General features: G+C 41.0%; 1 protein-coding gene across 4 annotated transcripts in view; it reads left to right on the plus strand.

Moving 5' to 3' along the window:
* The first annotated feature begins 3,519 nt into the window (after nt 1-3,519).
* The window catches only part of INPP4B (inositol polyphosphate-4-phosphatase type II B), a 345,664-nt gene continuing 324,091 nt past the window's right edge, over nt 3,520-25,092 (plus strand). For 2 of the 4 annotated variants that reach the window (XM_042470360.1, XM_042470357.1), the window contains exons 1-2: nt 5,300-5,361; nt 23,897-23,965. The gene's annotated coding sequence lies outside the window, so the exon portion shown is untranslated. Of the gene's footprint in view, nt 3,812-5,299; nt 5,362-23,896; nt 23,966-25,092 lie in introns of those variants that run through there. The other 2 variants (XM_042470356.1, XM_042470361.1) reach the window with 2 other exon arrangements.

Consider the following 25,092-nt stretch of genomic DNA (forward strand, 5'->3'; position numbering starts at 1 on the left):
GAGTTGTAGTGGCTTGAGTGTTAGACTACAGCTCTGGAGACCAGGGTTTAAATCCCCACTCCGTCACTGAACCTCACTGCATGACCTTGGGCAAGTCATATGCTCTCAGCTTCAGAAAACGGCAAACTTCTGAATTCCACTGTGAGAGAAAGAGGGATATAAGTCCTTGAAATAAATAAATCCTCTCAAACAAACTTGCCAAGAAAACCCTGTGATTGTGTTGCCCACTAGATCAGAAATGACTTGAAGGCACACAACAACAAAATAGTCCAAAAAGTAAATTTTCCAAGATTTGATCAGCATAAGTGGGAAAATTCTACCAGGCCCTTTAACACTATAGTTATAGCACTATAAATCCACTTTAATTGCATTGGCTGCATCCTATGTAATTCTAAGGATTGTAGTTTGGTGAGCTCTGGAGCTCTCTGACTGAGAATTCATAGCGTGAAAGATGATAATATATATTGGGGTTATATTCAGACATTGTTGGAGGGCATGTCCCATCATCCATCACCATTTGCTATGCTGGCAAGAGTTGATGAGGAGCGTATTCCAAGAACATCTGAAGGGCCAAACATTCCCCCACCACTGATATATGATGGCCTGCATATACAGTAAACAGTATATTAAAGTGTTATAACTCCACTTGGTAAACGGATGAGTTCCTTTTTTTAATTAATATTTTTAAATTTTACAATACAAATTGTTACACTTTTCTTCAGACATATATATATATATGCTTTAACACTTTACTTATTTTATATTAAAAAAAATCACCACAGTGCACCCCTTCCCCAGAGCCATTTCCATCCATATACTCCAACCAAAATTTTATTTCATCTTGTGAAGGTAATTTTCCATCTTCTTTTCTTAAGACTTTTTCCAGATTCCCCCCCCCCCATATTTCATCGAAATCATTTATTTCCCCTAATCCTTTCTTCACTTTCAAGGCAGATGACTTCCTTGCATTCTTTCTTTTGAAAGAATCATGCATTGCATTGCCATTTATTCTGCAGAAAAAATCTGTTGCCCCAGAACAGTATAAGACATCAGAATTGTTCCTTAGTGTAGAAACACTAAAGACCACTTTTGCCTATTTCAAGAGGTTTCTGCATGATGGTTCCTATTTTTCCTCAATGACACATTTGCACAAAAAAACCACAGTGTAGGGAATATGATCCAGTCACTTTTCCCCCATGTCTATTTTCTCCACAGTAGTAAGAACTCTCTCTCCACCCACCAATTGTTGTGATGACAGACATAACTTCTAGAAAAGCTGCAACTTATCACCTGTGGAGGGAACAGTGTACACAAACTATGGTTCGCTATGGGAGTGCAACTACAAGAAACATCCAGGGAGCTTGGTATTACTGTCAACCCATTCTGTAGTAATGCTGACTGCCATGAGGAAAAAACAGCAGCATCTGGCACATGGTCTGTAATAACCCTCACTGGAATTTATCTCTTTTGGAAATTCTGATCTGGCAACATCGTCTACAAGATCACTAAATGTTGGAAACATTAGTCAGTCTCTTGGTGCCGATTCATATGTACAGAGCATGTGTTTGAGGTCTTTTTGTTTCCAAGGCTTCCATTTATAATGCAGCACACTGAGAATCCTTGCTCATTTGTTGCACATAAGCTTAACTCAAGGAAGATTTTCTGTGACAGGGACACGGCCAACCAGCTCTTAGGTAGGGTGAGGCAGGCAGAAGAATTTAAGGGTCACAAGAGGGTGCTGTTATTTTACAATATTTAGATTGTCATAGGATGCATCCTCAATGGTAAAATACTCCAATTTAACACCGCTTTAACTGCCATGACTCAGCACTATGGAATTCTAGGAATTGTAGTTGGATGTGGCGCCATAGCTCTGGTGCCACAACCATCTACAGTTCCCAGAATTCCATAGCACTGACCCATGACAGTAAAAGTGGTGTCAAACTGGAGTATTTCAGCAGTGCAAATGCAGCCAAAGAGGCCCTTAGCTACAAAGTAGTCAGTATGTCCTGATGGCTGCTACCATGGAGAGACAGATTCATGAAGATATCACTGGCAATTAGTCATGACTGTTTAGCTTGGAGAAGACTGAAGTGATATGATAGCCATCTAGTGGATGGGTGAGAGAGGTCTCTCTTTACATCCTTTGGTTCTCCAGAGATGTTGGAGCAGGAGCATCGCAAGGGTTGGCATCACCCCGAGTGGTAACTCCTGGTGTCATGCCCCATTGACCTCTTCCCATGCCACACCATACAGACTCCTTAGTTGTGTTTTTTGTACTAATGTTACTCATAAATCCCAATCCCTGTATTTCATTGAATGTAATGTAGCTGTGTTAGTCTGTAGAATCAGTATGTAGAGAGATCTTGTAGCACCTTTGAAACTAACTGAAAGAAAGAAGTTGGCAGCATGAGCTTTCCTAGACTTCAGATACATGTAGTGGAGTAGAAACCAGGGACAGACATATATACCAATGGCTTTCCACTCCACTAAATGCATATGAGAAAGCAGACTGAAATCTACAAAAGCTCATGCCACCAACTTCTTTCTTTCAGTTAGTATCCAAGGTGCTACAAGGTTTCTCTATGTAATGGCAATATCTGTGACATAAACAGCTATCAAAATTAAAATTCTACCTTTAAATTACAAGACCATACCCCCAGCCTAAATGCATTTACATGTACATAGTTTCATGCGGTTAAAGTGGAAATTTGCAGTGAGGACATCTGGTGACCTTCTAGGCCCCCTCCTTTTCCAGGACCTGTCCTTCCTTTCAACCTCCTGTCCAGGAGGAATCCCAAAATGTCCCCCATTTTGAGCATGATTAAGGAGCACAAATGTATGTTTCTAGGAGTGTTTGGAGCTCTTGCTTGGTCTTATTAAGAGAAATCTTATTTGGTCTTGTTTTTAAGTATTTGGAGTCCTTGTCTGGTCTTCTTTGAAGTGTTTGGAGCTCTGATTTGGTCTTTTTTAAAGCATTTGGAGCTCTTATTTGGTCTTAAGTGTTTGGAGCTGTTGTTTGGTCTTAAGTGTTGGAACTGTTATTTGGCCTTGTTTTAAATGTTTGGAGCTCATGTTTGGTCTTATTTAAGTGTTTGGAGCTCATATTTGGTCTTATTTGAAGGGTTTGGAGCTCATATTTGGTCTTATTTGAAGTGTCTAGAGCTCATATTTGGTCTTATTTTAAATGTTTGGAGCTCATATTTGGTCTTATTTAAAGGGTTTGGCACTCTTGTGTGTCCAGGTCCTCCACTTTGAGGTGCCTTCTCCCCCTTGGGAGAAGGAGGCTCAGCCAGGGCTGTGGTTCAGGGACTGTCCCCTTTCTCCCTTTCCTATAGACACACACACACACTTTCTGCTGAGCATGGGCTGCGGTGACATTGTAGGGAGTGTGTGTTTGTGTATATAGACCGGGAGGGAAGGCGGAGACTGGGCAGAGGCGGAGCTGCTGCTGCTGCTGCTGACTGAGGGAAGGACCAAGCAGTTAGGGTTTTTTTGGGGGGGGTTGCTTTTGGGGGGCAGCTGCAAGCCTGCAACTCGGCTCTGCCATTGCCTTGCCTTCTCTCTCTGTCTCTCGGCTCCTTCCAGTGCTTTGCTCCCGCTTGGCTGGAGGTGGCTGGAAGCGGCGGACTATAAATAGCAAAGGAGAGCGAGAGTGTTGTGTGTGTTGTGTGTGTTGTGTCAGGCGACGGAGTCACTGCCTTTGCCACAGACTACAGGGGAGGCAAGGGGCTCTTCCCGCCAACGCTGCTGCTGCCTTGCCTTGCCTTCACAAGCAGAGGAAGAAGAAGAAGAAGAAGGAAGCCACCAGGTAAAAACCCAACACCAACAAGACCTGAGAGAGGAGTGTTTTTGGGGGGGAAGAGAGAGAAAAGGCACTTGGGGGGCCAGGGGGGGGGGGGTTTGTTGCTCTTGCTGCAGACTCGGGCTCCTCTCCGGTCCTCCTTTTCCCAGGGCATGTCCTCCATGCCAGCCTTTCTCTCTCCAGGAGGGATGCCAGAGTTTCAGCTGTTTGGCATGGCTTCCGTTTCAACCCTCAGTCCAGAAAGTGTCCTCCATTTTTGAGCATGGCCAGGGTGAACATGTCCTCCACTTCAGTCTTCTGTCCAGGAAGGATTTCAAAATGTCCTCCATTTTCAGGACGGTCAGGGTGAATAGTGGTCCTCCTTTTTCCAAGGTTTGTCCTCCCACTCACCCTTCTGCCCAGGAAGGATTCCAAAGTGTCCTCCAGTTTGATCATAAGCAGTTGGCCATGTTCTCCATTTCAGCCTTCGGTTCAGGAGGGATTCCAAAGTGTCCTCCATTTTGAGCATGACTGGGGAGACCAAATGTCTCCCTTTTTTCCCCGGGGCATGTCCTCCATTTCCACCTTCTGCTCAGGAAGGATTCCAGGTGCTCTCCATTTGGAGCATGACTAAGAAGCATGACTTTTATATTTCCAGGAGTGTTTTTGGCCTTTGTTTTGGAATGCCCTACATTTTGTTTTCCCCTGGAATATCCTCCTTGGTTTCCTCCCCCTCCTCCTCGTTGTTGTTGTTGTTGTTGTTTTGTGCCTTCAAGTCGTTTCCGACTCAAGGCGACCCTAGCGGGGGGAGGGGGGTGGCTTGGGCAAGCTTGGCTCCAGAGGAGGTTTGGCTCTTGGCTGAGGCTGAGAGAGTGTGACCCCCCAGTTCAAGTTTTCTCCCTGTTGCAGCTTCGTCGGGAGGGAAATAAGAAAAGAAGGCTCAGGTTCCTACTTTCAGATTGTGATTCCCTTTCTCTGCGACGACTGCTTGCCAAGGTAGTTGTTTTCATTGGCAAGGGTGTCTTTTGGGGGAAAGGAAAGGAAGTGCTCCTCTCTCTTTCCAAAGATGCTTTTTTATATTGCTTGATCTGCTCCTTTCCATTTGTTTTTCCTGCTGGTGCCACAACCAACTCCCATTCCCAGAATGCCATCGCCTTGAGCCAGGTTAAAGTGGTGTCAAACCGGATGATTCCTGCAGTGCAGAGACATCCCGAGGTTTAGCCTTAGGACCAAGATGCGCCTCAGTTGCAGTGGATGGGAGGCTCCTGTCGCGTTGGAGGAGACTAGCGTAAACCAGGCAGGATTTTTCTTTGACGTGGCCTTTCAATAATGCAGACACTCGTCCCTTGATCTTTGGAAACTGTGTTGGCAAATGTCGCCTTTCTAGTTAGTTTGGGTAGGATCAGGAAAGAGGAGGCGGGGGGAAGGACTCTTAACTCTGGTGGTGAGGGGTTTTCTTTTTGGAACAACTTACCAGCCTTGCAAAAACAAAATAACTGGGTTACAAAGCTCATTCCTTCTTCTTCCTTCTTCATGTGGAACATCTTAGAAGGTGTTTAGTGCTTCTGAGAAGCAGGGTAGGTAGCCCATCTTCAATAGCATCCCCCTGACTCTTTTTGTCTGAAATTTCAAATGACTTTAAATCACTAGATGCATCTGAAAGGGTGGAAAAGAAAGTTGGTGAGATGGCTTTTGCTGTGCCCAAGAAAGCCACTCCAGATATCTTCCTTTAGCTAGGTTATCATTAAGGTGCATTTAACAGATGTTCTAAAATGCAAACAAACCTCGCATTTATTGCCTAGAGCACACAAGTGATATTAGAAGATTTTGTGAGCAGCTTCGGGGGAAAAGCTGTTGTGTGTCGTTCTAGAGATGTCAGATACCCTTTTATATGCTCCCCTCTTTTGGAAAAAGCATGCATATTTGTTAGTGATACAGCTAAATATGTAAAACTAAGGTCTGACTGAATGTAGATTGCTATGCAGTATATTAAACACCCTACTGGTTAAGCAGCTTGGAGTTCATGGTATTTAGATGGTCGAATTTCTTTCTGAGACTGTTCGTACTTAAATGTCAAAATATTTCTTTTGTGGCTTCATGTGAATCTCACCTCTAAACTGAAAGACTGTCATAAGGAAGAGAAAGAAAATACCCAGTCATCCTGAGCAAATGTTCTTAAATCTTGGCAACATTCAGTGTGAGGTATCACATCTTTTTTAAACCCCCCCCCCCCACAAATGAATTAGTAAAGGGAACAAATTCTTAATGGGAATTAATTGTTAGTAAAACCATGATAAAAACAAAACCAAAGTCCTTTGGGCTTTTCCTGGATTTGCTCAGCTGCACTGCATTGGACTTTTTTAAATATATATATAGGATGTTATGTAATGGATTTCTGATATGTATATTCATTTTCAAACACAGGAAGACCAAAATTAGTACAACTAGATGAAAACAAACATGTGTAGGATGGGAGCCAGTGTCATCTTGCATTGAATTCAAGAGGGGATTATTCACAGTGCATCAAATTAAGCATGCATGGGAGTCTTTATAGGATTGAGGTTTTTACATTATTGATGAGCTTCTGGTCTTGCTTCTGGAATCCAAGGAAGGACATGTGATTTATGCACAGGGCTCCTGCTATAATATGGTTAGTCATTCTATCTAGATACAAGAATTCTGTTTGTGCCTTTGCCCTGTGGGAAGATGTTGCAATGTTGGAAAGAGAAGGAAGCAGGATTTCTTGAGTCAGGTGGTGGCGGTGGTGACCTGCCTGGGCAAAATTGTGCTCAATAATATAGTTCTATGGATGCAGTCTAGAGGTAGGCAAGTTGATAGAGTCTAAATTCAAAGAACTCATTTTCAATCTTGTCTCCTCAAGCACAAAGACCTTTAAAGGAGAGAGAGAGAGAGAGAGAGAGAGAGAGAGAGAAGATTCCAAGATCATCTGCATGGACTAGGGCTGCAGACTGTGCACATGTGAGAAAGCCATTGTAGTGGTTAGAATATTGGATTGGGAGTCAGGAGAACAAGGTTCAAGCGCACACTAAGCCATGGAGTTTTCTGGATGACCTTGAACCAATCCTCTCTCTTAACCAGATCTATCTCACAAAAATTGTTGCAAGGCCAAAGTACATAACAAGGTAGCCCTGGTGGCCTCCTTGAGTTTATTAGACAAAAAGTGGGATACAGTTTAGCTAACTAGCTCATGCTTTCTATCTATAAACTAGAATAGAGTAATTGTATATTACAGGATGTTGCAGAACTTAATTTGTACAAGAAATGAATTAGATTTGCTGTTGATTCCTTAGAAGAATATTCTATTTCCACCCCCTACTTCTAGCCTTTAGCATAGGATACTTTTGGACATGTGCTCTAACAGAAATGCCCTGGCACTTTCTGCATTGTAGCTCCATGTTGCCCATTCCTGACTACAAAAAGTTTTACGTAAAATCCAGATTTGAAATCCTGAGAATTAGTGTGAACTGGAAAAATATACTATGAAAGGCAAAATAATGTTTATGCATCACTATCAATTGATGAGCTTCTTTTTTTTTTATGTGTGTTGGTAATTTGAGTTGGCTTTTTATTTTTGATGGAGAGCATTTAAAATACTGGTTTTGTCATTGCATGAGGGAAAGAATGTTGAGCTCCATTTTCCGTGCCTATATAACAACCCCACCCCACAATACTGGCTTGAGTAAGCTCAGTGCAGACCAGAGGAGCTGGCATGGTGTTGCACATCATTGGCCTAGGACTGTCTATCAGTTGTTTCTTGGCATTCCCAACAGGAAGAACATAGACGTGATTTGCTTAAAGAGATATGCTTTAGATAAGTACTGTAACTTGTTCTAGATAGAAGACATATCCAGGGGTAGCTGTGTTGGCCATATAGCAAAGTACAGTACTGTATCATACAAAATCCACACAACAGTGATACCTTTATTGGGACAACCAAAATTTACATAATAATAATAATAATAATAATAATAATAATAATAATAATAATAATAATAATAATAAATATTTATTTATATCTTGCCTCTTCCACTTTGAGGATCAAGGCAGGTAATAGCAAAGTTAATACAATATACACAATAAAAACAAGTCCCACAAGATCTTGACCCAACCCTCCCTTCCAACTATAAAATTAAACAGTAAAAGATGGCTAAAAAGTACATAACAATACATCAAAATTAAAAAAAAAAAACCAGAAAAAACAGACCACAAATAATAAAAATAATAAAATTAAACATGTTGCAAGCTATTGAAGCTCCACTGGATTCTTTATTAGGCTAAGGTGTTAAAAATCCTCCTCCTGTATTTCTTCTGTATGTTTCTCCCACCTTTTCTCCTATATGATTTGCCTGATGAAGAAACCAGTGGAGTTTTGAAAGTTTGCAACAAGTATAATGTGCATTTTGCTTGTTCCAATAAAGGTATCACTGGGGCTCGACAGGCCACTCCGCTTGTTTTCACTCCTGATGGAGGCTGCAGCAAACAAACAGCGCGGCCTCCATCAGGACTAAAAAGCGGGTTCTTTTTAGTCTGTGCACTGGGTGCCATGAGTACACCAATGGTGCACTTGTGTGCAGCGATCACGTGCGGCACGGTGACGTTTTGATGCTGCGCTCTGCTTGAGTCATCATGGTGGCCTCCCATGCGGACAGGGTGCACCATGATGGTGCTACTGCCATGTGGTAGGGCTCAGGAACATGTTGTCGCTCTGCAATCCCGAGCCCTAAAATCGACCCCAGACCACAGCTTTCCGGCCTTCTGTATTGGGCCACTGTTTTGTGGATTTTGGGTTATACTGTATTTAGATAGATGTCAAATATACAATTTTGTCTGTTGATAAATATGTCAAGCCTTCCAACTACTGGCATGCTTATGGTTTCCAAATCGAAAAGAAGGTCTTGCCTCTGACAAAAATTATGCAAAGGGATTGGAGTAGATGGCCTACATGATACACCCCTTCAAACATGCTGAGTTTACCTTAATACACCTTGTTGCAGTTCAAAACTAGTTATATCAACAGATATTTTAAATGTCTGGTTTGAAGGGGAAATTCTTTCCTCTTTAACTCTAGAAGAAATGAGAATACCAGGTTTGGGGAATCAGATCCCGCTTTTCTGAAATATATGCACTTCTGTCCCACACCCTGACAGACCAGAAGCTGAAAAGAATGGGGGCCCTGAGTTCAGCATCCTCATATTCTAATATCGTTTGCTACGATTTCCAAGTCACTACTGCAGAATGTATGTGCTGTGAAAATTCCATCAAGCCAAAAACTTCAATAGAAGTTTGTCTATAGGCTAGGTATCAGTTGGCCATGTACAATTTCCATTAAGTAAAACAACCATTCCCCAGTCCTTGCTAAATAATCCAGTCCCTTGGAACATGTTATGAAACAAGATATAACCATTATGTATCAACTTGTTCTTTTGAAGGAAATTTCTTAGGACCAAGATACAAAATTAGGGAGTTATTTTTCTAGGTTAGCCCATGTGACGCCATATTAGTTTCTCCCTAGTTTCTTTCCTGGACTTGATGTACCTGATTTCACCTGATTGGTTTTTATGGGATGGAAATTTGGGGAACAAATGTAGGCTTCTACTGGGTTGGCAGGGTCATTAAAATGCCTTCCCCCCTGGACATAGCTGGTATGAACTGTCTAGACCTTGGAAATGGTTGAAGAATTTCTGCTTCACTTCCCCCTTCCCATGACTTTTAGTGTTGCTCTGCAATTCACTTCAATGCTTTATTTTTCTGATCATTTTCCATTGCAAAATAAAGAATTTGTCATGTGTACTCACACTTGACATGTAGAGTACTTAAGTGGCTTAACATTCTTGCCTCATAATAGACCTACAATCTTTGATGGCTGATAGCTTGCTGATATGTACTCTGCCACCATCACTGGAAGTCTGCAATATATATTGCAGGATTTCAGGTATGTATGGAAAATTTATGTGATTTAGTGAGACAAATTAACTGCAGAACTCTCCTTTTGTGCCATGTCTTTTTTAGATTGCAAGCCTGAGGGGAGGGAACTGTGTAATGAACAATTTGTAAGCCACTCTGGCAGAAGACCAGGGTATAAAAACTTGGAATGAATGAAAGTATAGCCATATATATATATATATGCCACCATCACTGGAAGTCTGCAATATATATTTTCCTTTCCCAAATATAATATTTTACAACACTAAAGGCAGATGTGCCAGTATGGTGTGTATATATGTGTGAACTAAGCATTTAGTTGTGGGTCTGCATGCCCTACTGGCAGCACTAGTTCCCACTGTCTCAGGGACCAGTAACTCTCATGAATATGGTACTTGACCCTTCCTTCCATTTTAAACAATGATTAAATGGATTAAATGTTATTAATTCTTAATGTTCTATTTGCTTAAAAACACCCATCCTGCCTAGAAGTTATTAAAGCAAAACATTAGTCACAAGCATTTATTGAAGTTATGGTCCCTTCTTTCAAAAGAGCCACATGTCATTCAGTCTATGTTCATAGGTGGTTACAAGGATAGGGAGAATAATCCCATCAAAGGAAATGATTTTAGTAACTTGCAGAGCAAGTATTCCTTTTCTTTTCAGATGCAGGGGCTGGTGTTTCAAATTCTGGGATTTGCTTTCTTATTGAATAGTGACAGTCCTAATGACAAAATCCTGCAGAGGAAGAGTAGTTATGTGTGAATACTGGAGGCAAGACTATTTTTGCTTCCTCTTCTTCCTCAGCCTTAACCATGCATCATTAGGAGCATAAAATCTGGTCCTCTAGTCAATCTTCTGTTTGCTCATGGAAAGACTGCTTTTAGTTCTGTATCTGATTGTAGCCTCTAGATTTGTAATTTAGGCATATTTGAATGAAAAGTGACCAAGATTTTAGAGAGAATGAGGCAACTGTCTCAAACAGCAGTAGCTCCATCTGTTTCTGACCTCTCACAAGAGCCTTGATTTCCTCCTGTTGGGAGACAGAACTCCAGTTGAGATCTGGGATGCATACAGACACCAGTTGGCAAGATAGGAGTCCAGCTTATTGACTACAAGAGCAAGGATAAGAATTAAGTGGCTCTCCAGATATTAGTGGACTGCACCTACCAGCAGCCCTGATCTACATTGCCAGTGGTAAGGGATGCAGGGAGCTGCAATTCAAGAACATCTGTAAGGGTTGCACAATTCCTATATACAGGCTGCAATATCAATATATTTCCTGTAGGTTAATTTCAGGTTTAGGCAGACAATCGTTCTGCAGTCATCAGATTCAGAAAGATAGGAAGATGCTGATGCTGGCAAGGGAGAAGTGGGAGAAATGGACTTGACACTTGTCTTTGTGCTCTGCTTTAGATTAACTTGCCAGTCAGTCTTGTTTCTGACTTGCATGCTCACTAGGAGAAACATACCATGAAATGCAAGTAGTGTAGGTCTAGGAGACTGAGATTTGATGTTACAGATTAAGATTATTTCTTCTTTCCAAACTAGGTATAGTGCATTGCCAGCTATAGTAAGAGAAAAAGAAATCTTGCACCCGTTCCACAGCAGCAAAATTCCATTATCTTGGTGTTCACCAGAAGCTTCCCCTACCTGCCCCCACCCTATGCAGAGAGCCATAGGGAGGGCTCTGGGCTTTTTCTTTTGGAATGCCACCTGTCCTAGTGAATGACATTGGAGTGCATCTGATTGGGCAAATTGATAGCACTGGTTGGCTCTTCAGTTGAGAGTGGGGCAGGGCAAATCTCGGAGAAGTAGTTCTCTCTTTGATCTAATTCCCAGATATTTGTGTGTGTGCACGTGTGTGTATTTACACACACACACACGGGGCTGCTTTGTATTCCAGCCTCATTGTTGGACTTGACCTCTTGCCGAGCACATCTCTATTGGTTATTGGGGGCAGGTAAAAAAATAAACTTTTTATTTTGAATTTTTAAAAAACTGTCAGTTATATTCATTAGAATTCAGCAGTAACATACAAATCAATCTTACTACCCTAACCCCCTAATTTACAATCTAAGTATAAAAGTACATAAAATACAGCCATGTACTGTACATACATTGTCTAATCACCTATAATAATCTTCTTACTCACCTGTCCTGGAGCCAGCATGGTGTAGTGGTTTTAGTGTTGGCCTAGAACTTCAGTTGTTTAAGGTTCAAATCTCACTTGGTCAAGGAAACCCACTGGGTGGCCTTGTGCAAATTATACCCCCTCACCTTCAGAGGAAGTTGGCAAGCCCCCTCTGAACAAATATTGTGCAGTAAACCTCATCATAGGATTGCCTTAGGGTTGCCATAAATCTAAAATAACTGGAAGGCATACAACAACAAACCCACCATTTCATATGCTATGTCTTTCATTATTAGTTGCTCTATTTTTATAACATATTATCTGTTGTTGCTGTGTTCTTTCAAGTCATTTCCAATTTATGGCCGCCTTAAGGTGAACCTATCATGGGGTTTTCTTGGCAGGTTTCTTCATTGCCATCCTCTGAACCTGAGAGTGACTTGTCCACTACACCAGTAATCCAGGTCCATCTTAAACATTCAGCTCTTGAAAATAAATTAAATTTACTTATCCAGAATTGTCACTTTGCCCACAGTAGTTCATCTGATTCTCCTTATACTTTGGGTATCTTGTTTACATGATGCAACTTTATTTCAAGGTCTTGTGGACATGGGCTGATACATTTCTACAGGCAAGCTTGGTAGATTTACCTGTTCTGCCTTTTGGGCAGTTTGTAAGGGATTGTGTGGCATCTGCTTGGCTTATGGATTGTTGTGCCTGCCTCAATACCAGAGCCAGAAAGGATCCATCTGATCACTTCATATCCATTTTTTTGTTATGAGTTGGGTATTCCCCAGAGTGTAGCATTGGCAGGTAGGCTGCCTTCTGAGTGGATCTTTGTCCTCTGCAGCACTGGCATGCTGTAAACCAACAACCAATAAAAGTTGTAGCCTGACTTTGTGGTTAATGTCTACCCTTTTCCAGTGTCTCTGCTTTCTAGGCTTTACAATACTTTTTTTGTTTGTTTGGACAGGCTTTTAGTGGTTTTGTGTTCTCTGTTCTATCTGAGATTTTCTTTCAGCATGGACTTTTATTTGTTTGCACTACATTTTTTTAGAGTTGTTTGTCAAAATGTTCAATCATATCCATCCTTTTAATCTTAAAGACAGGGTGGAATGTAAACCTAAATACTTAAAATTTAAGGTGTATGTGAAGTTGCTTATGTAACATACAGACAGTTCACCTTGTTGTTTCCTCTCTCTTGTAAGCAGACTCCCTGGAATAAGCATATGCTGTGTGCCTTTCTGGCATGTTTAAAGAAAGGTAATGCACAATGTGATGATTAGGATTTCAGTAAATATCCAGAATATTAAATAAGAGTGAAAACATATGGGAACGCTGTTTTAAAAAACAAAACAAAACAAAAACCTTCTGCATTCTGAATTTTTTCAGCCTCCTTTCTTTCTCAATTTTGATAAGACAGCATGTAAAAAGCAGATAAAACCAGATTAATAGTTTATCAATAACTTCTAAACTAGAAAGAATCAAGCTGTGGGTAATGCATCTGTGGGTAATGCATCTTAAAAGTTACCTGTTAATTAATAATACTTTGAATACAGTGTGCTAGCTGCCCTATGTTGTATACAGTTCTGTTGACAGTAATCCCCTTTATGAATATTTGGTGAATGAAATGAAAAATAGATTAGGACTTCCTGTCTTGTGCTTTACTCCTCTTTTTAAACTGATATTTTATAATCCTGCATCTAATCTTGATAATGAAATAATTCAATTGGCCTTCATGTTAAATAATTAAAAAGAGGAGTTAAAACAAACTGTCTGCTACTGTGTTATGCATTTTAAAAATGTGCGCGGGGGTGGGCGGGTTTGCTGTGCTTTTAATCAAACTGTTCACTAGATGGTAGTGTACAGTGCTGAGAACCTTATGTAATGGAAGTTGTTGCAAAGGTACATTGATTACATGTCATGACAATAAACTTTTTAAAAAATATAAATGTAGTTACATTCTCTTTGTGTTTCAATGGCCCAGGCATTCCTGGTATACTTGCAGTGTGACAGATCCCCTCATGCTTGCTTGTAGACTAATGTAACATAAAGGAAAGTTGTCTCTGTGTAAATGAAAGCTGTGATCAGAGTGTGGGCCATGGCAGTGCTGGCTTCTTATCTGAGAAACAGGTAAGGGTAGGAAAGAGAACTGTGAACTTGAACTGTGAACTAGAACTGTGTTGGAGCAGTAACCCAAAGATGTATATAAAAACAAAACAAAACACCAAGCCTCATATTAAAGAATACTGCAGATTGTGCTACAACTCAAAAACTATTACAGTGACTTCTCTTGAGCACTAAGTGGAAAAGCAATAGCCTTATGCTGGGGGTCAAAGACTGGTTCTTCTCTCCTCCTACCCCACTCCACTCCCTCAAGAGCATCTGTGATGAGCATAGGCAAACTACACAGCTGAGTAGTGGCCAGGGAGATAGAGCTGCATATGGCAACCCTTCAGCTGTTGTTACCTGTGGAGGGGAAGGTGCTTCTCTTTCTGTAAGTATTCAGTGTTATCTAACATCTTGGCCTTTGTCTTCAGATCTTATTTGAAACCCATGTCCTTAGTTTTTTCATTGTATTCAGGAAAATGTATGCTCAGCAACTGTAAAAATGTTTGAAAATCAAGATTTGTTAGTTATGTCTTTGTTATTGCTAGTGAATATTTATTGTTGTTTTATGTGCCTTCAAGCCATTTCCAACTTAATAAGACCCTAGTGAGCCTATTGCTGGGTCTTCTTGGCAAGATTAGTTCAGAGGAGGTTTGCCTTTGCCATCCTCTGAGCCTGAGAGAATGTGACTTGCTCAAGGTCACCCAATAGGTTTCCATAGCCATTTAAACCCTGGTCTCCAGAGTCATAGTCCAGCATTCAAACCATTATACCACACTGGCTCTTGAGTCATGTTCAAGGCAGATGATCATCTTGGAAAACTGGTTGGTTGTTAGTTTTTATGGTTCTGCAGGATGTTCAGGCAAAGCTAACAAATTGACAATGTTCTCCAGTTTTGATCCCTAGTGGTCTGGTAAATTTGGATGCTGTTAATGCCAGTAGATGAGCACCCTGGTACAGACCCATGGTTCTGGTATTGATTGTGTTGTCCTGAATAAAATAACAGCTTCTCTTTCCCCCCTACCTTCCAAATGTAAGAAAAGTAACACAGATTAAGCTCTTTGCAAGCAATGTTGTGTTTTCAAATTAGAATTACTTAAATAAATTTGTTTTTGTATTTACAAATAAATGTTTCCATATTGCATTAGGAAACTACAGCAATTCATTATAAATGTTTAATTCAGCATTGGTTCAACATGTTTAACAGCTCACTAATGAGGTGTCATGGAGCTACTCATGAATATTTATTAAGGTTTGTGGAAACAAAGGAACAGATTACTGGACTCTTTGGAAACAGAGAAAAATTATGCTTGCTCATTTTTAAAATATGATAAAATTACTTCCAACATAATCAATTTTGGCACATTATGTTAGAATGACATAGTTGGGCATCTCGCCTGAAGCAGTGTTCTGGTTTTTCTCTCTCTACTGTCTTATTCAGTTAATCAAAACAACATTCTGCAGGTAACTTCAACTTTACCATGTAAATTGTCTGTATTATGAAGATCTTTATTGTGCTCTTAAAAAAAGAAAATCAAACCAAAAATATGAATGTGCCTTCAAGATGGAAGTGTGGTTTGGAAGGGAGTTTCTAGGATTTTATTTATAAATTATTGATGATTTTTTAATTTATTTTATCAGGGATTTTTAAACAATAGGCGTTTCCCACTGTGGCTCAGACTCAGTTTGGGGAGCATCTAGACTGATCAAGACAGAAAGTCTCAGATTTTTGTTCCTGTTCTTTTCAGTTTAATTTTGCAGATCCATACATGTTTTGTTTACCCCAGAATATTTTCTGTCAGCTCCTGTTACAATCAGAAACTTCAGGTCAGTTTATTTGTTTATGAGGGGGCCCACCTTGGGTCCTTTCTGGGGAAAAAGGCGATATAGAAATAAAATAAAATAAAATAAATTTTAATCCAGTATAAAATCAGAAAGAAAAGAAACAAAATCTGGAACTTTTCAATCAGTCTGGATGCTCCATTAAAGTATTTCTTTAGCATTCAAGCAACTGCGATAAAACACATTTTAACATCTCGGCCTCAGAGGGAGCCATCAGGCAGACCCAGCAACATCGGGGACTGCCTGAAGGAAGAGGCCCCTCCCTCTTCAACTGTCATCTCGGCCTCAGAGGGAGCCATCAGGCAGACCCAGCAACATCGGGGACTGCCTAAGAGCTGGTGGAGGACTACTTCTGCCGCTACCCCCCCCCCATGTCACCTGGGAAGAAGCTCCCCAGAACTGCGGAGGACTGTCTTGCCGCTGTGGTGGCTTTTTACCAGGGGGGAGGGGTCAGTGAGAGAGGGGTGTTTTTATGTATTCTTAATTGTTTTATTGATATTTGCTGTGAACCGCCCTGATCTATGGAAGGGCGGTATAAAAATAATAAATTTATTATTATTTATTTATTATTTTCTTCTGTAATTTAAAAGCATTTCCAGAGTCTTCACATAACCAATCTTTTTACTTAAAATTTGGAGAAAGTGTAATATATGATTGTGATCACTATTTTTTCTGTGCTAAAATGTTCCTTAGGTCATCCGTTGGGTTTTAGTGCTACTACATGTTCAGTAACTGTGCTTCAAATGGAAATGATCACTCTTGTTCTGTTGCAGATCAATAATAGGATCTTGTATTTGCCAATAAAATAAAAATTGAATTTGTCAATTAGTGATTTTGTCCTAAAACACAAGACAGATTGCTACCTTAGCAGATTTTGAATTTATTGTGATAAATATTTCACTGGAAACTCCCACAAGGTTGGTGTTACATTCTGACATTAATCAGAAGTTCACCAGAAGGAGATATATAGTTCAAAAGGTAATTGCTTGGGCCCAGAGTACTTGAAGGAACGCCTTCTTCCCTATTGTCCATCCCGCACACTAAGGTCCTCGGGAAGAAATCTACTACAGCCAAAAAGATCTAGGCTAACACCAGTCTCCCAGAGGGCCTTTTCTACTACTGTTCCTAAACTATGGAACGACCTACCAGAGGGGATCCATCACATTCCCACTCTGACAGCTTTTAAGAAAGCACTGAAGATGGATCTCTTCCGGCAGGGCTTTCCAACTTAGTTACCCTCCCCAGATATAGAGATATTTGTCCCCTCATTTGTCTATTCTTCCCTGCCTATGTTTCTGCCTTTTTAAAAATGTCTTTAATGTCTTTAATGTTTTTAATATTTTTATACTATTACTGTTTAATTCTGTTTTAGTACTGGGAATGGGGGGCGGCGGGCGGTAGGTCTAGGGTTTGATTTTATTTTTATTTTTTTAACTCCATTGTAATGTGATGTATTTTATTGTTGTAACCCACCCAGATTCTTCGTGATTGGGCAGGCTAGAAATAAATCATCATTATTATTATCATTAGGGGCAAAATCCATTGTTACTATTGGTTCAGGATTCAAATCCCCTTAACATCTTGCTATATCTGTATAAATAGTGTAAAAAAAAAAAGACTATAGTGACTGATATTTCTGCTTAGGTACAAGTACTGTGACCTTCACTGTAATTTAATTTTCTTGCCAAATTCTGGCATAGGAGCACAACGTAAACTGGAAGCTCTTTTCAGAAGAATAGATGTGTGTGTATGTGTGTGTGAGAGAGAGATGCTGAATATGCTAATATTGTATAATGATGGCTTGCCACTCATGCCATTGGCAATGGGAACCTCTGGGATATAGCTGGCTTGCATCTAAATGCCATTTGTTTGGCACCTGATAGTTTACTTGAATCATGAAGAGCTGAATGTAGCTGCAAGCAGTTTTATTATACTCTGGATATCTTTGTCCCTGAGCTGATGCTAGAATGGAGTGCTGTGGATGGCAAATGGATTGGCTGGTGAATCATTTCAAGGGAATAGTGGTATGTGCCAAACAGAGAAATGCTGAGACCTCCATTCTCCCATTGTTGTTTTCTTCCAATTTCTCATTAATGCTAGCCACTCTAAATCCTACAACTTTTGGTAGTATTTCCATCTGGCATGAAGAAAAGGAAGAAGGGGATGTGTCCTTTCCCCCACCTGTCTACAGTGCTGTTCCATACTGAATCATTCTCGACTGAGAGGGAGGCAGATAAAGACCACATAAAGTCCCTCCATTTTTTTCTTTAAGCACACCCCTTCTTTCTGAAAACACGTGAAAATGTTTCTTGGCAGAAGATTGCATAATTTTTTGTGTGTCTATCGCCTGGTACAGATGGGACTGAAAGGGCGGGCTGGGGCCGCCTTTCGTTGCTGTGCAGCAGCGCTGCAACAACCAAATTGCGCGTCGCTGCTATACAGCAAAAAAGGAGCGCTAAAAAGTGGCTCCTTTTTGCGCTGTCGCAAACAGCCTCTGGTGGTGTGAACACATTGCTGCTGCACTGCTCCATTTGGATGCAGCACAGCAGCGACATTGTTATTGCACACACTGTCATATGGCGCTGCACAGCGATGACATCCTAGTCACGTGCTAGGGTTGTGGGGTGTGTGGGCGCTCCACCTCGAGGCAACCCTAGCACGTGATGAGGGCGTTATTCAGGGTCCATCTGTACTGGGCCTAAGTTTGAAGAAGGTGACCACAAAAAAGTTCTGTTTCTCAGCGCACATGACTAGAGTGACTTACAATAAACCATGAACCTGTGAGGGTATTATGGACCAGAGCTTAGAAAAAACAGCATCTCCCATCATTCCTAGCTTGCATGGCCATAGGACTCCTCTCAGCCTTGAGAACAGTTGCGATGATTGTGAGGCCCTCCAGATGTCCTTTGAATTATCCATTACTTTTGGCTAATCTAGCTAGAGCTAACGAAATTTGCAGTTCAATAGCAACTGGAGGTCACATGCTCTCGACATCTGTCTGAAAGTGCAGCTGTGTGTATCATTCCATATTGGGTTGCCTGAGTTCTATGTTCTTCAGAAGAGGCACTTCTTTCTACCCCACTGGCTTCACAATATTTGGTGGGAATGCAGCAAAGGTTTTCTCCATGGCTGTTGCAGACTTTGGCACTCCCTTCCTAAGGAAAATAGAATGGATACTTTTTTGTCATCTTTTCAGTGGCAGGTGAAGACCTTTTTATTCCAGCAAATCATTGGTAATTGATGATTTTACAAGAGAAAGGTGTTGGTTTTTTTAACTGATGCTGTACTGCTTATATTCTTTGTTTTAAAGTAACATGAATCCCGGTTTTGGGAGAAAGGCAGGATATAAATTCATCAATTCAAGCAATCAAATAACATTTAAAATTGTATTAATTAGTTTGATACCATTTTAATCTCAACTTTTGTATGTTTTAAACCAAATGTATTTTTATTGTAATAATATATATAATAATATATATTGTCCTTTATAAGTAACCTTGAGTCCCAGTCTGGGGAAAAGATAGGGTATAAGTAAAATGATGGGTAGATGGATGGATATGGGACCTGGCCACTCAAAGCGGAGGTCCTTTTCACTTCTGCAAAAGGCAAATGGTTTCTTAAAAATTCATTGAAGAAGAAAAGGGATAAAAGAGAAGAGTTCCATAATCTTTGGTGATGTACTGAATGAACTTTCCTGCCCGGAAGGCTGGAGCTCCTTATAAGGACAAGGAATGTTATGAAGTGCTTCCCAAAGTTCTTCCATAGTTAGTTTAGTTAGATAGAGGTTTTTCTTTGGCTGTTGGAAAAGTGATCAGATTCTGTTCACACAGGAAGAGAAGAGCCTCAAAGGAGGCTTTTCTCAGGTTGTTTTGGAAAAGATGATTGACAAGGTTGTGAAGATGCTAGAGATTTCCCCCACCCAACAGGACTATTCACCTTTTCCTCAAGCAGTTCACAAATATACGCCTTCAGATTTTGTGAATGTCTGTCTTTGAACAGTTGTTGAAAGGGAGGGCAAGAGGCACCTTCTAAATCTCTAAGAGCAAATCCAATGCTAGGTTGCATCTATTTCCCTATGGTTGCAATGCTTCTGCAACCAAGGTATTAATTGTTTCATTTGCTGGGGAAATAGCCCTGCTCTTTCTATTAACATTTGGCTGAAATATTTGGCCATAAAGTAAATACTGTCTTAAAACTTAATAACTTAGAGGTTTCAGTTGCTGCCCTTTCAGCACTTTTTATTTTACCCTTTGCCCCAAAGCTGGGAATCATGCCCCCTAACCCTGTCTAGCTGACATGCATCTCATGATTTTAACTAGCATTCAAGCTAAAGACACAGTATAAAGAACTATAGGATATGGTCTGTTTTAGGATACTTTTCTCTCGATCATAGGTGGGAAATTATCCTTGCTTGGTAGAGAATTAGCTGTGGAGTCAGTGCCTGCTGGACTAATCTTGCTATGCTCTTACCACTGTTAAACTTGACATTCTAGTATTTGCATTTTCTAAATGCAACTGGGATGTATGTGTGTGTTTATGTCTAAACCAGGGGCAGGAGGATTTTAGACTTGCAGAATTCTTTGTTACAAAAAATGCCAAGGTACAGCAACCTGAACCAGGAGGCCACAAGCTGACATTCATAGATTTTTGTTAATAATAATAATAATAATAATAATAATAATAATAATAATTTTATTTATATACCGCTTTTCCATAGATCAAAGCGGTTAACAAAATACATAAACAAAACAAAGGAGATATGTTATTGCTGTTATTAAATAAGTGGAATCCAGGAACCTTTGAGAATCTGTTGCAAATCACCTAGAGAGTTACCAGTACATCCTGAACTATGCCACATAGGTCTAGTTTTATTTCTGAATTGAGGCATTACAAAATTGTATATGATGCCTTCATGTTTATAAACTCTTTATGGTCCTTAAATTCTTAAGTCTTTGGGAACTGATGAGAGCTGGCTATTGCAAGAAGCAAGCTTCATATACAACCTAAACACAAAAGTAAAGGCACTCTTGGAATTCAGCTCCCATAATCGCCAGCCAGCATGGCTCATGTAATGAATACTGGGAGTTGTAGCTCCCCAAATCTGGATGGCATTGGGTTTTGTTAAGCAGCGGTCCCCAAACTTTGGCCCTCCATGCCACCTTAGCCAACAATCAAAAATTTTGGGGTTTGAAGTCCAAAACATCGAGAGGACCAAAATTTGTTAGAGCAACAGTGTTCAATCAACTATAGAGAAAGCCACTGGTTGAACAAGCCCAAATGATGCAGAGCTTTAGTTGTATTATTCTTCTATTCGCCTGTTTGTCTTCTGCTATTATATCCCATTTTTGTATGACACCTGAATCTGATTATTCAGGCAGGGCTTTTACTCCTAATCAGCTTGAAAATTTCCCTCCAGCTTTCCACCTGCATAGCATTTCATAACTTACAAAGAAGCTAACCTGAATACATTTGCACTCATAAAACTATAAATAGGGCATTTTCTTTCTTGCAAGTCACACTTTGCAACCTACACAATAGTATTTAAGAATGTATATGTACTAAAAATGTATTATTCAGCAGGATAGGGTTACCTTATTATTAGTTTTTCTAACTCTTCTTCACAGCTAAGGAAATCTTGAATTGAAAATGAACACCTTTAAAGATAATACATTTTGTTCACTTGCATTCTAAGTTGTTTTACATTTCCCTGTCCCAACATTAATTGGTTGGAGCAGATGAACAAATAGTTCCTTCTTTCTAAACATCATTTTCCATTTTACACCTGGTTTGGTTTTTAAATTCATTTTTTAGGCAAAAATGCCTACAAATGTATACATGGCAATGGACATTTACAGTATAAAGATTTTAAACATTTCGTTGCATAGCTTTTGAAAATTACTAGCTGCATTCACACATCATTTAAATTAGATATTAGTTGTTCTAATCCATGTGATTTATTTGTCATTCCTTATCCTTTACTGTTAGATTTTGTTGTCTTTGGCTGCATCCCCACTGCAAAAATGATCTAGTTTGACACCACTTTGACACCACTGGTCAGTGCTATGGAATTCTGGGAACTGTAGTTTTGTGAGACATTTAGCTTTCTCTGAGAGAGAGCTCTTGTACCACAACAACCTACAACTTGTAGAATTCCATAGCAGTGAGCCATGGCAGTTAAAATTGCATCAAACTGGATTATTTCTGCAGTGTGGATATAGCCTTCATATAATTATAAAGTTCTGCATTCAGCATTATTGTAATTGTAAAAATATTATATGATGACAAATGTAGGGATATGGGATTTGAATGTAAAAACAAACATTTTTATGTTAACTGAGATGAAATAAGCAAGATTTGTAATGCTATATAAATGGGAAAAGATCAGGAAGTCATAAAGAAGAATTTTGGTTGAACATAAGGGAAGAAAGAACATGTGTATTTGATCTGATAATGTAAATAAATATTTTTTTAAGTTCTGCATTTGTGTTTTTCCTTCTGCTCTTGTAAGAAATGTTATGAATGACAGAACCTAAAGGAACTTCAAAAATCTGAAATGTAGAGAAACTTCCTGAAATTCAATCCCCTACTGTACTCTGGATTAGAATAAGCAGCATTTAGGTGCAATCAACTCTAGTAATCACCTTGTAAGTACTTGTAAAAATTAGAATATGAAGCATTTGAGTGACATTTCCCTATATAAGGCACTTGAGAAATTACAACAACCCCACTGTGAAGTCAGAGAGGATTGTTGCTCACTATTTGTGCCTGCTAATGTTAGAAAATCCACTGTACTTCAACAACCTGATACAATGAACTGTAGAACTGATACAAAGCTTCGAAATGTTGTTTTGGGCTACATCAGAATTCCTCAGCATGGACAATTCTACTAAAAACTTTATAAACTCTGGATAATAAATTGGGTTTCCTGTCATTTCTGGGATAAGGCCCACTGTTGTCTCAGACAGTAATGTATACAGTCGGCCCTCCTTATACGCGGATTTGCCATGCGCGGATTTGAGCATATGCGCACGGCAAATCCGGGGAAATTGTTCCCAATGGTGGCGCGCGTGCACGTGCACTGCCATTGGGGGCAAAAGTCCCTCTCCTCCCTCCCTCCCTCCCTCCCTCCCTCCCCCTTCCCCTCCCTGCTTACCTGCTCCATTGCCGCGCCGCCTCCTCCTCCTCCGTGGCCACGGTTCAAGGGCCGGGTGCTGCTCGTGGAGGCCAAGAGGCCTCCAGGCTGCACCTGGCTCTATTGCGGTGGCGGCGAGGAGGACAAAGCTTGGCCTCGTCCTCCTCGCCATCACCACCACCGCTGTACAAGAGCCGGCTGCAGCCTGGAGGCCTCTGGGCCTCCAAGCTGCGCCCGGCCCTTGAACCGCGGCGGCGGCGGCAGAGGAGGACAAAGCTAGACCCCTTCCTCCCCACCGCTGCCGCAGAAGAAGGGCCGGGGGCAGCCTGGAGGCCTCTTGGCTTCCAAGCTGCCCCCAGCCCTTGAACCTCGGCAGAGGAGGAAGAGAACGAAGCTAGGCCTCGTCCTCCTCGTTGCTGCCACAGAAAAAGGACCAGCTGCAGCCTGGAGGCCTCTGGGAGGACAAGCTGCCCCCGGGCCTTAAACCACGAAGGCGGCGAGGATGCGGGAGGCAGCGACGTGGCGACGGAGCAGGTAAGTGGGAAGGGGGAGGGAGGGTAGATAGATAGGTAGGGGGAGGGAGGGAGGGAGGGACTTTTGTCTCCAATGGCAGCGCACGTGCACGCGCGCCACCATTAGGGACAAATGAGACGAGCATATGCAGATTTTCTCACACACGGGGGGGGGGGGTCTGGAACGGATCCCCCACGAATACCAAGGGCCCACTGTAGTTCTCTTATACTTGGTTGCACTATTAGCTTGTTTACAAATAAGTTATATCAATGCATAAAAAAAGGAGAACTCTGGCCCCTGTATCTTAAATTTAACTGACAGTCGCCATACCCAGTGAGTACTCTCTCACTTTATTTCTATTTCCATGGGCACTCTACCCATGATTTGACTCCCCCTCCATGTAAGGGAAACTCTTCTCTTCATGTGTCTTTCTCCTTGTCAGGACAGTGACAGAACTGGAGACGGAGGAGTGGGAGTGTTTCCTTTTTTACCTGTTGATTTAACACACTTGGTAAGTGAATAAGGCCAATATCTTTCCTGTGGAACAATTGTATTGTTAATGGCTATTGATTTGGGATAGTCCTTTGAGATGGAGTGTTGGAGTGGTTCTCTCTACATAATATGTACGTCCAGCACTGTTGCTTTTAATAAATATTGCTGTAATTCCTTTAATAGAATACTGGGCAGAAAGTACTGCCATATTGAAGATTCTCCTTTAGTTACAACATGGTTGTTAACAGCCCTCAAACTGACCTCAACTCATGGCGACCCTGTGGATGAGACATCTCTAAGATCCCCTGTCCTACAATGTTCGCTTAGGTCCTGAAGATTCAAGCCTGTGACCTCCCTGATAGAGTCTATCCATCTGACATGCCATGTTCAATTCTTTCCACTACCCTTTATCTTTCCTAGCATTATTGTCTTTTCATGATTTGGCCAAAGTACGATAGCTTCAATTTGTTCCTTGGCTTCCAGGAAGGCTTCAGGCCTGATCTGTTCAAGTATCCATTGGCTTATTTTTTTGGCTGTCTCTAGTATTCTCAGCACTCTTCTCCAGCACCACATCTCAGATGAGTTGATTTTCTTCTTCTTGGCTTTCTTCACTGTCCAACTCTCACATCCATAGATGTTGATGGGTAATATTTGGGTAATCTATAGATGTTGATGGGTAATGGCTTGGATGTTTTTGATTTTAGTGCAGTTCCTCATCCTTAAGTCTAAGGGGCTATACAGATGGGTGGCTGGATGCCGGCCCTTTTCCTGCTGGATCAGTGCCGCAGCAGCCACACATAGCGACACCAATCCACTCCCTCTGGGGAGCAAAAAGAAGCTGCTGTAAGCAGCTTCCTGGAAGGGACATCATAAGCGCCATGGCACAGCTTCATGATGGCCCTTCTGTCCAGTGCCATTTGGGCGCTGCGCTGCACCTGGGGTGCCATAATGGCAGCCAGGCAGCGCAGTAAGGGCTCAGAGTGTGCGGACACTCAACCCTTACTGCGCATACAGGCCGGCACAAAGTGCCGGTCTGTACAGCCCCTAAGAATCTAAACCGGCTCTTTGTATGATATTTTCTGCATACAAGTTGAACAAATGGGTGAGAGAGTGTAGCATGGCCTGATCCCTTTGCCAATTCGAAAC

This window comes from Sceloporus undulatus, chromosome 5 (genome assembly GCF_019175285.1).
Source record: "Sceloporus undulatus isolate JIND9_A2432 ecotype Alabama chromosome 5, SceUnd_v1.1, whole genome shotgun sequence".
NCBI classification, from domain to species: domain Eukaryota; kingdom Metazoa; phylum Chordata; class Lepidosauria; order Squamata; family Phrynosomatidae; genus Sceloporus; species Sceloporus undulatus.